The sequence below is a fragment of the Seriola aureovittata genome, chromosome 21 (assembly GCF_021018895.1).
Source record: "Seriola aureovittata isolate HTS-2021-v1 ecotype China chromosome 21, ASM2101889v1, whole genome shotgun sequence".
Lineage (NCBI taxonomy): Eukaryota > Metazoa > Chordata > Actinopteri > Carangiformes > Carangidae > Seriola > Seriola aureovittata.
In genome coordinates this window covers 12,889,157-12,900,400 of record NC_079384.1, presented here as the reverse complement: position 1 = coordinate 12,900,400, position 11,244 = coordinate 12,889,157, and positions in this window count along the sequence as shown.

The window sequence follows — 11,244 nt, the reverse complement described above, 5'->3', positions numbered from 1 at the left end:
GCAGTGCAGTAGGAAACCTTGGTGTAAGTACTAAGTACTACATCTATTTAATAAGTGCAAGGAGATCAAAATAAAGAAGTGCACCAAAAGTGCAGGGTAAGTGCTAGTCAGGCATGTTAGGGTGTTTAGGAGAGGAGGCGCTTTCAGAAGAGATGAGTTTTTAAGAGCTCTGCTGCTCTGATAGAATTCAGTAACTTGTTCCACCACCGGGGAACCACAGACGAGAAGAGACTGCGATTTATGTTGCCAAACCAGGGATGAAACCTTTGTTTGAGAAAAAAATCTTAACTCAGTGTACACGTACCAGCTTTTCCCTGAGCTTTTAGCCACATATCATGGTCTTGTTCAGTGGATGCAGAATACAATAACAGCTCCTGAACTAATCATATGTTTTTTTGCATGTTTTGTGTGTAAATCCTTAAAGCTGCTATAATGAATTTAATTTTAATAATAAAAATGTATTAACTGAAAATGTGAATGTGAAAGAGGTCGCTCATACTTCTATCTACTTGCTCAGAGATACAAATAATGATTAGCCAATGAACACAGTGGAACATTTAGCAGTTAAAGGGTCAGATGTTTCCCTCAGTTGTTGGCAGAGATGAAAAATGAATATTGGACTTATCTTCACCAGCTGGCCAGAAATGCAACTCCAAATGAAAAATAATTTTGCTACGGAGATGGTGCATGTGTAAATACGCAACCATGAACTGACAAGTTTGCAAGTATCAACTTCAAAGGTGAGTTACGTGTTCACGACCTGTTTCCGCAGCATAAAACTGCCCAAAAAAATCAGTTATTGCAGGTTTAACTAGTAAGTACTGTTGTCAAATAAATCCGTAGTGGAGCAAAACAGTAAGATTTTATAAAAAAGTAGCATAACATGTTACTTTCTGCAAGCTCTAACTTTCTCTAACCTTCAGGCCATTCAGGCCTAATGATCAGATTTTTGTTTTATCATTCGTGCTGTCAAAACAGGGCTTGTAGTTCAGGGTGAAAGTGCACACAGCCTACAATGTAGGGCAGGTCATTATTTCATATGAAGCGAAGCAGAGAGATGAGCGAGTCCCAGAGTTTGCTTGTGAAATATGAGTGGAATCCAGTCTGGCAGGAGAAATGAGGGTTATCACTGGGTGACACAGAGCAATGTGCTTGTGTCCTGTGCAGGCTTTGATCCTGCACTCTGCAGAGACCTGCATCCCTCTCTGCCACGACAGGAAAGTGCACCGTATTCCACAAATGAGCTCCAGTTTTGGCAGGGGAGTGACAGGCCACAGGCTCTGTGAGGATCTGGGAACACCGAGGTCCAGGCTCCAGCAGGGCTTCGACAGCCTCAGCCAAACCTAAAGACGCTCCTGTAAAGCTACTTGATTTTCAGCGCCACACACTCGGTGCCAACAGTCAGTGCCTGGTCTATTCAAGCATGTGGTGCAAGGCTGGCTTCAAAGACTGGTGTGTGTTCCACCACAATTCCTCGGACCCAGAAGGTCAAGAGGGGCTCATCCAGACTGGATAGCTGCTCTCGTCCCACTCTTTCAGCTCTTTGTTCCTCTCCTCCTCTTTGTCTTTCCTCTTTTCTCTGCCTCTCAGTCTCACTCTTTTTTCTATTTTTTTTTTAATTTGTTATCTCTCCCTGTGTCCTCCCTCTCTTCCTGCCCCTTTGTCCCTCTCTCAGCCGGCCCATTTGTATTCATCCCTTACATAATAGAGAAATCAGATTGTGGTACTTAGCATGGATGTAATCAAAGTACTGTGCCTGAAATTTAATTCAGGTAAAGTTGCAGTTAAGAAGAGGATAAATTATAAAGCTCTGTATCCATTAAATGTGAGGAGAATAAGGTGCCAGCTTGAGAATTATGACTGATGCAGTGCTGGAGTGGGATAAGCTATTAATTTTTTCCTGTACCACCACAGATAAATCAGAGAAACGTTGGGCTCGCCTGCCAGTGCTCATATTAACGGGCCTTTTGCATTAAGTTTATGACATCTGAGTGCACTGATAAAATACATGTGCATCTTAAAGGGCAAATGACACATAATCCTTAAAGAGTAATGTGCGCTGACCGTTTTTCTCTTCCTCCATGTGGCTCTTTCAGTTCGCACCAGAGGGGATATATATATTGATCAAGTACAGCAAGGTCCTCAGAAGGACGTGTTCCTCCCTGCAGATCTGAGGCACACTTGGCAAATGTGACTCTCAGACCAATTGCTTAAGTTGTCACGCCCTCACCTCATTTATTTCTTGGTTGCAGACACGTGCGCAGTCCTTACGAATCTTTACAAAGGCAAATATGACACGGTCACGGTTGTAGAAGTCTCACCACATTTTCACGATCTTTACACGACATACAAGTTTTCACACGCAAATGACACAACACAGGTGCCACATACGAAAACATGGGTCACATGACCAGGAAATTATGCAAAAAAAAAAATAAATCCCTGTCAATTACAACAATTTGTCTATATTAAGTATTTATGTAGAATACCAATGCAAAACAACACACAAATGTTATGTTGACTTAATAAGAACCCCTTATTATAGGAAATCAGTTTTTCAGATATAAATTAATGCCATCACACTGCATTGATCACACAGGAAATTGTATAAATCACAGTGAAGAGTGACGCATTACATCTCTGTGTGCATCTCTGGCCCCTGCGGCACTGAATGTAAAATGTCTGGCTGTAACTCTACTACATGCAAGAGGGGGGTGACTCATCCATCTGCTGTTCATGTCTCTGAACATCCTCGCTTCACTTTCCATTAGAAAATAAACTCAATTACAAATTTGTTTAATTGTATTATCCGCAGCTGGGAACATAGCCGTTCGTGTTTTTGACTGGTAAGTCATAATTAGACTCAATGGACTACCACCGGTTGAGCTTCGCTTCAGTATAATGAATGAGGAAAGGTTCACAGCAGAGGTAAGCAACGGTTAAAAAAACCAAGACCCTGGGCGGTGAGAGTCTGTTGCCAGAGAGTGTGATTCATTCAACTGACTTTCAAATTCATGTGAGCCAGCGCTATCAGCATTTCAAAAAACGAATGAATAATACTAAATGAATATGTGCATCTAACTAACTATAACAAGAGAGATACTTGAAACGAGTGAATTTCAGCAGAGCCACTCCCATGTTCCCACGGTCTTATGTTCACCAGATTTATATGGTCATAATGGGAACATGATAAAGGGTCTTATGTTTTCCATTTCTATGTATGTGCTATCCTAGGGTCCTATGTTCTCATGGTCCTATTTTTCCCAGATTTATACAGCACATAATGGGAACCTGAAAAAACCTTAATCCTAATTTCAGTTTTGTATTTGCTTAACATGACATGGGCTATTGTAGGAACTCGTCAAAGGGGTTGTTGTTCCAATTTAAATAAAAAAATTAATAAAAAATTGGATATTATTTATGAAATATTTTAACTTGCCAAATTTGACCCGAACACAATTGGACAATAGTTGATGTGTTTTAACAGAATACTGGATGGGAAACCTAGGACCCTGGGAACATAGATACACTCCCGATGTCAGCGCCTCAAAACCATCCGATAGTCTCGACTATGTTCATGTTCAGCAACCAGCATTAATTTAGATTTTTAGCAATGCTAGCTGTGTGGCTCTCGTGATAGCTGGTTGCTCTCTATCTAAAGATCTCCTGGATGAATTGGCTCAATTCAATTCAATTTGGTACAAATTTTCATATCTATGATTTGTGATAACCTTTAGTGATCCCTTTTACTGAGCAGTGAAGTGAAGTTTACATTTTAAATGATCCGTTGCTTTTTTTTTTAGTGCTCATTATCAAATATTAGCATGGTAACACACTAAACAATGATGGTGAACATCATAAACATAATACCTGCTATTCGAAACATGTTAGCATTGTCACTGTGAGCTTTTAGCTCGGTGCTTACATCAGCATGCTGTACCCACGATCAGCCTCACAGAGATGCTAGCATCATGGCTGTATAATCTTCAGCCCACAAACTTAGATTTTAAATGAGTCCTGTTTCATCGAAGTTTGAAACTCAAATGAAAAGTCTCATGACTTGAGTTTTATCTTGATTCAAAATTACGTCGCTGCAGGTTCTGCAAAGAGTCTGTTTTAGAGTTTAAGAGAAAATCTGGAAGTGCTCTTAAATGTGGGAGTTAAAAAAAATGCTAGTTGGAGCCATGTGTTTCTTCCAGCCTCGTTTAACATTGTTATGTGTGTCTTCCAGTTACAGCGCCAGTTGTACAACAAACAAGTTAAACACACATTATGTCCGTCCTTTATTCAAATGTAACTGTTGGAGTGGGTCGTCCTATCTCTGGCCGTTTGTCAGTGTGTATCAGCTTGTGAAGGAGTTCTACTGCCCCCAAGTGGCCCAAAAAAAGGGAAACAACATCAGTAATCGCAACTTTAAATGTGATGCAATCACTTTAATCTGATTTTAGGTCAACTATGATTTATCCTAATCTTTGTGTATATCAGTACCAAGTGGTGCAACTTATAACTGGATTGACGTTGGGTTGAAATTTCCACTGATTTCAGTCATTTTCGGGTGCAGCTACTATTCCAGTAGGAGGTATAAGTCTCACATGTGGCAGCCACGACACTGAGACCACAATAAAATGAGCACATGCCGCTACTTGTGGCTATAAAATACGCCTCTGGGTAGTTGGAGGCTACATAAGCCGCAGACAGCACCAGTCACCATGGCTTCGCCTTTTCGCCGCCCTCTTCTCTCTTCAGGTCAACCGAAGTGGCAGTCGGCTAACTCTGTCGAGGCCATACACAAACTGATGCTCCGTAAGGACTTGGCTTTACACTGCAGACTCGCCACAACAGCTGCAGACAAAGCCTCAGTGTTTACAGAGTTCATGGCTGAGGCTAGGGAAGAGGAGGAGGCAGCAGGAAGGAGGAGGAGGGCGAGGGGGAGAGATGTAGGTCTCAGCTTCCACTGCTAGAGGGAAAAAAATGACCAGGGGAAACGGGACCATAACGGTGCCCACAGGAATTCAAGTCTCAGGCTTAAAAAAATGTGGAGCTGTCATCCTGCGCATCCTAGGAGAGGATTCAGACAGTTTACGTAACAAAGGAGAAGCTGTATGACACCCGGGGGACGGAGAGAAAGAAAAGGGAGGTGTGCAGAGGTGAAGGCTAAATTGGCCCTGTACATATGGTGCTCGTTCCTTCAACAGTGGGATGGGGTGTACCCGGCTGTGTGTACCTCAGATTCAAGGTGGTGAATTAGAAGAAAACTGTGCCTGTGTGTAGCAGAGCAGAGGTAGGAGGAGTCCTCCCAGGAAGACTGGCAACCTGAAGTATCACAGTTGGGTTGGGCAAGCTGCCACAGAAGCTCTCAGTGTCATAAAGGATAAATCATGGCGCTAAGCATCGCCGTGGCACTCCCCGTCTGATGCAGCACGACTTCTCTGTGAACACTGGAGCTTGGCAAACATGAACTGTCACTTTTTAACTTCAGCAGTTTTTGTCAACGTCTTTCACGATGGAAGCCATCAAAGGTGCATTTAAGTGGTGCAATAATGCTCAGCACCTGTGTTGTTAATGCTGGCATGGTGCAACACTGTGTAAAAAAAAAAAAAAATGCTGCCCTTAGCTCAAGGGCGAAAGGGCTCTCCTCTCATCATCAGGCTGAGGTGTAATGAATCAGCATTGTTGTTCCTGTTCCATGTCTGAGCTAATTAATTACTAATGAGGGATGTCAAATTTCATTTTTATAAACCCAGTCATTTAAGTGCGGTTAAATTAATGACTGTGGATTGTCTGGTGTTTGGGTCAGAGACAGTAAATTAACTGAGGCTGGTTGGTCGGTTATTTTCCACAACCACAAACACTTTCACTTTTCTGGATTTCAGTCAGGGAATCTACTGTACAGCATTTTTTGTTTTTCTGTAGTGTACTGTATCATCATTTCTTACAGGAGTGGATCATTTTCACCATGTATTCCTGCACCAGTTTAATAAAGAATTACTGATGATTCTACATATCTGTTATAATTAGGTGCAATGCTGTTGTAAGGTTCGCACCAGCCGAGCTGTCTAGCTGTGCAGGACATAAAATGAGCAGTGACATCTGCAGCAGGCAGAAGCACAATCACAGTGATGCTTGCTAATTAAAATCTCAATGCTATTTTCTTAAAAGCAATCCCTTTTGACACATAGTAGGTAGGAAGGAACGCGCACACACTGAAAAATGATTACAAGAGTGTTTGACATGCAAATGACAGCTGAGTCTCCTCCTCAGCTTGTCAAAACATGACAAAACGTGCGACATTCCTTATACATGTGAGTGAATGTCTGGGTCTCAAATCAAATCCCTCACAGGGTGACACGTTGATGAATACAATCACAGCCGCTTGCAAAATTCTGTCATTAAAGCTTTTGCCGACTTTTAAACTTTCATTTCTGGCTCATGCACCTCCAGAATTCAAAGACGTTCTGCAGAGCTTTGATCCTAAAGTGTCCTCCACAATCCTGCTGATGCTGCACATTCAGACCTCATGGTATGTTAGCAGCACTCTAGTCCTCCACTGGGAAAATTTAAAGCAGCCCCTTCGCCGCGTACTTCTCCGTGCCACAGCTCCATGCCCGGGGGCTATCAGCACACCGGTTCTGACAGCCCAGCACCAGACCTGGTGATGCTGCAGGACGACAACACAATATCCCCTTGTTTTTGCAGCAGCCCGGGGAGGGATTACCCTCTATGCAGCGTGCCGACTCTTCTGGCTTCTCAAAAATTGATTTACTCAAAAGACGAAACTGAGCTAAATTAATAGAGAATGACATCGTTTTAGACGTCTGGGTCACATAAACATTTTATTTCAAAAACATTTAAATAACTTGAAGTGTGAAGCAGATCCTAACCACAACTGGTATATAGTCGAAATGCTGTTAAAAATTGGTTATTTGCAGAGATTCAAAAATATTCACCACTTTATCAAATTCAGCCTCTCTCTCTCTCGGACTTAATACTTCTCCTCTGGAACTGGTTAGAACACGTCTAGCTTGAAATCACTGACCTTTTTGTTAACTGCAATTTAATGGGGTGATTTGGTCTACTTTGCTCTGTTTTCAAAGTATACATCCATCTTCCTAAAAGTGTTGACATTGCAATAACCCGTCCTTTCAGCAGGCTCCTCACAATGCCTGCTTGCTTACCAGCGAAACACCAAACAAGCACACCCTTGACATTTTCGCACCCCACTTTATGAAATCCATAAATTCTGTGTATTTATGATTGGGCTGTCCGGTGCCCGTAATGAGAGTCGTGAAAGGTTTGCTTGGCAACACTTTGACCTGCTGACCAAAGGAAAACACACAGTAGGTTCTAGTTATTTCAGCAGGTGATGTCACGCCGAGGTGTTGACTCGGATTGGTTCTTTCCATGTGCGTTAACCTTACATAAGTCTCAATGAAAATGTCACTCCAAAAACATAAAACCTTGTCAGTACAAGGACAGATGTGTGCCTGTATGTTTTTAGTAGTATTCCTGAAACAGACATAGCCAGAAACGATGGTGTTAGGCGACTGCCCCCACCAGGAGAACGACACCTCCATAAATCAATGGTTTCTATATTAAATATTGATTGAATGTCTACATCTAATGTCAAAGGACTCTGCAGTCGCCCTAAGCAGAGCCTTTTAGCGCCTTTTAGCTCAACGACTCTGGTTGGGTCAACAAAGCATGTGACTTTTACATAGGAGACCATGGTTTGCATTCTGTCACCTACAAATATTGATTTAGTTTGACCAAGACCTGAACCTTCTGAACCCGATCAGAAAACGGAGATATAATTTGTTTTTGTTTTTTTTTTTTAAATATATGTAAATCAAATGGGTTGTTTTGGAGGATACTGTAAAATGACCCATTTTGTTTACAGTGATAAGCATCAGGACTTGGAACACAATGGAATTCTAGTGGTGGTTTGCAAAGTTGGTGGAAAGATGGAAGTGTACGCAATCAAACGTCCATGCAAATTGAAAGTGTTTCATTTTGGGGAAAAAAAAGTGTTGTTATGCTGACGCTACTTTACTCAAGTTCAGAGTGTACAGAGACAAGAAACGAACACATCCTCCAACACACTAAACAAATGCACTACTCTACACAAACTTCATTTGGCTCTTTGCGGTGTCTGGCAGTCAAATTTGCCCAAATAAACCATGGCGCAATTTCACTCTAAAAAGGTACTTTAAGCCAACTTTCAGACCTTGGCAGAGTAATATGCAATCAGACACCTAAGAGACAGAATCCTACACTGTTGCATATTGGCCAGTCACCTCCCCGCATTGTGGCCAGTCACCTTTCTGACACACAGCTCAGTGGTTTGTCCCGGCAGACAGGGAGGCTCTGTAATGTTTCATAATCAAGCTTATCCATCCAAGCGTGGAGAGCAGCTGGACTGAGCTGATATTAGTATGCCCCTGGTGTGGCTTGGTGACAGAAGCTGGAGCTCGCTCTCTCTGCCTCTCTTCCGCTCATTGCATGGTGTCGGATGGAGAATTTTATGTGACAGAGGGTGGAATGAAATGTGCTGGTTCTCTCCAGCAAACTTAGATTGGCTTTGTAGCTTTTTGCTGTTTTGAGATAACTGATGGTCAAAGCACGCATCAGTCAAAGCCGGGGAGTACTCGCTCGGACAGCTTGTTTGCGGATGCAAATGTGATCTGATTTGTGGGAAACCCAACACAAAATTGGAGCACAGGTTGAGATCAAAAGATGGGCAGAGATTTCCGATAAAAATATGCGCAGTTTGGATTTTAAATCTAGTTCCCTGACAGCGAGTTTGGAAAAGCAGGTGGGCTGCTGGTGTGGAGCCTTGCTGTAATCTGACAGACTGTGATAAAATCAGGTTTGGCATTTGGATAGCTGTACCTGGAACAGCTGTCTCTCCCCTCCACCATGACAGATGCTGCAATTAGTGATAGTGACAACTGCCAACTGCTGACATGGCTTTGTATCACCCACCCATCTCCACTATGTTTGTAGCTTTCTTTTTTTTTTTAAGGAATCATTAGCTTATCTCGATAGCACGTTTCCAGCAGAGGACAGCCAATCACAGAGGCAGCTCGGCCTCAGACAGACGTTCTCACTCAGTGGGTGATGGCTTGACACTAGTCGATTTTTCAGAGCTAGACTGAGACATTTTATCCAAGGCTGGTACAAATGCAGATGGTACCACAGCCATGTAAAATACTATTTTCCCCATTGGCTGGCAGGTGAATGTTTGAGGAATCCTGTTATCCTGTATGACAAAGATCCAGGCGGAACAGTTTAACCACTGTTCTAAGTCAATCGGAAAAGCATATTAAACTGCAGGTAACCATTGCAAGAGCTTCTGCTTTATGATAAACTGTCAGCTCACTGGTGGAAGAGAGACCTAAGACCAAAGAATCAGTTAATCTGACTACAAACAAACTCTGAAAAATGAATGACGACTTAAATCCTATTGTTTTAGCTTATAAGAACGCTAATACACAATAAGTCCTGATTCAATAACGGACTCACTCTGTGGTGGTGTTCGCCTCCATCTCATCTGTTATTTTCATATCTTGTCATGCAATCAAACTTCCACTATAGTTAATAGTTGTCATTTTATCCGTCCACTAATGCTTTGTTTGGAGGATTCAGTAGCAGGTAATAAAGCCAGAGCGGTAAATATGATAATCTTTGTTTCCAGGTGTGTTTTTAAATGTCATTCTGTGAATGTTATATGACAGAGCATAACTTTTACTTTGATGTTTTATATTGAAGCAGTATGACTGACAAAAAAAAAAAGAGAAATGAACAGTTAGACACCTTTTCCAGCCTGTCACCAGTGATTTAGAGGGAAAGTCAGTGTCTTAAGTAGAAAAGAAAGGAAAACTAATGATTATAACACCTTTTAAAAAAAAATCTTGTTGTTGTCCCAAATGGTTAAATTTGCATATAAATCTGCTGCCAGAAACTATCCAGCTAAGGATATCACAGCTGTAAGCTCTTAAAACTGTTTTTCAAAGTTACTTCAAGAACATAAATTTCAATAGGTATCAAATTGTATTAGATTAAAAATACGAAGATACAACAGCTATTATGGTGGAAGGATGTTACACATTACAATACTTCCAACACAGTTCTGCGTTTTTTTTTTTTTTCCAACATCATGCTGAAACAATGCTAATTAGGACTTAGTGACTAATTCCCACAAAATCTGTTTTGTAAAGGCTTATTTTTCCCCAGCAGCTGTGAACACCTCTCCTCATAAACTTGCAGATTCATTCACACAACAAAATAAAAATGTTAATCACTAGATTTTAAAAGCATACAGCAGTTTTTTGGAATTTACTCGCCCCATTTCACAACATTGGTATAACAATTTCATTGTGATTTATTGTTGAGAATATTATTGTGAATGTGCATGAAATCTGAATAGCGTGGATTTAAGAACAAGCTCACTATTGTGTCTCACAAAGCTCACTTTCAAGCTGGTACGCTGGATGTGAACACATGCCAAGAGCCGGGGAAAAAAAACACACAAGAGCAAAATGGCCCTACAGTGGATATCCTTCTTTCTTCTTTCTGCCTCTCCCCTTGTCCATCCATTAATAGTGAATTCATTGGTTGCCAAGTCTGGGCCCAGAGTCCAGATAGGTGACGGGTAATGTTATCCACCTTGACATTTCCCCAGTTAAATGTAATCTCTGGAATTTAAGCTACATTTCTTCAGACACACTGGCTCTCCAGCAATCCGGTTTTTTTCCTCTTTTGTATTGATTTAATACAGAGTCAAGAGTGGTAAATCCAGGGATAGAGGAGGGAAACGCACCATTACTGAAGCAAGGCTTTCTAGAACATGCTTTCACCGTGTTAGGCCGGGATTTCTGGTGACAGAACATAAATGGGCTGCATTTTCCCACCTCACCTCTACATAATATTTGAAATAGTGAGAGAGAAGCTGAATGATAGAGGAAGGATGGGGTCAGTGGCTGAGCGAACATCATTGTCCGCTGTGATGAGCGGTAAAAATGGACAGACAACAATGACTAAGGTTCTTGGCATTCACTCGTTTCACATCTGGCCTTGTAAACACGGAAGAGTTGTATCAGTCAAAGCGAAAGCCAATGTTTTTGTGAAGCTGTGAAGAAGAGAACTCCTGTTGGACTGATGCCTATCTCTTCTTTTTAACCCAAAATAACACGGGAATAGAAGAAATACTCTTTCCAAGTAGTACAAAGAACTTGTCAACGTCCT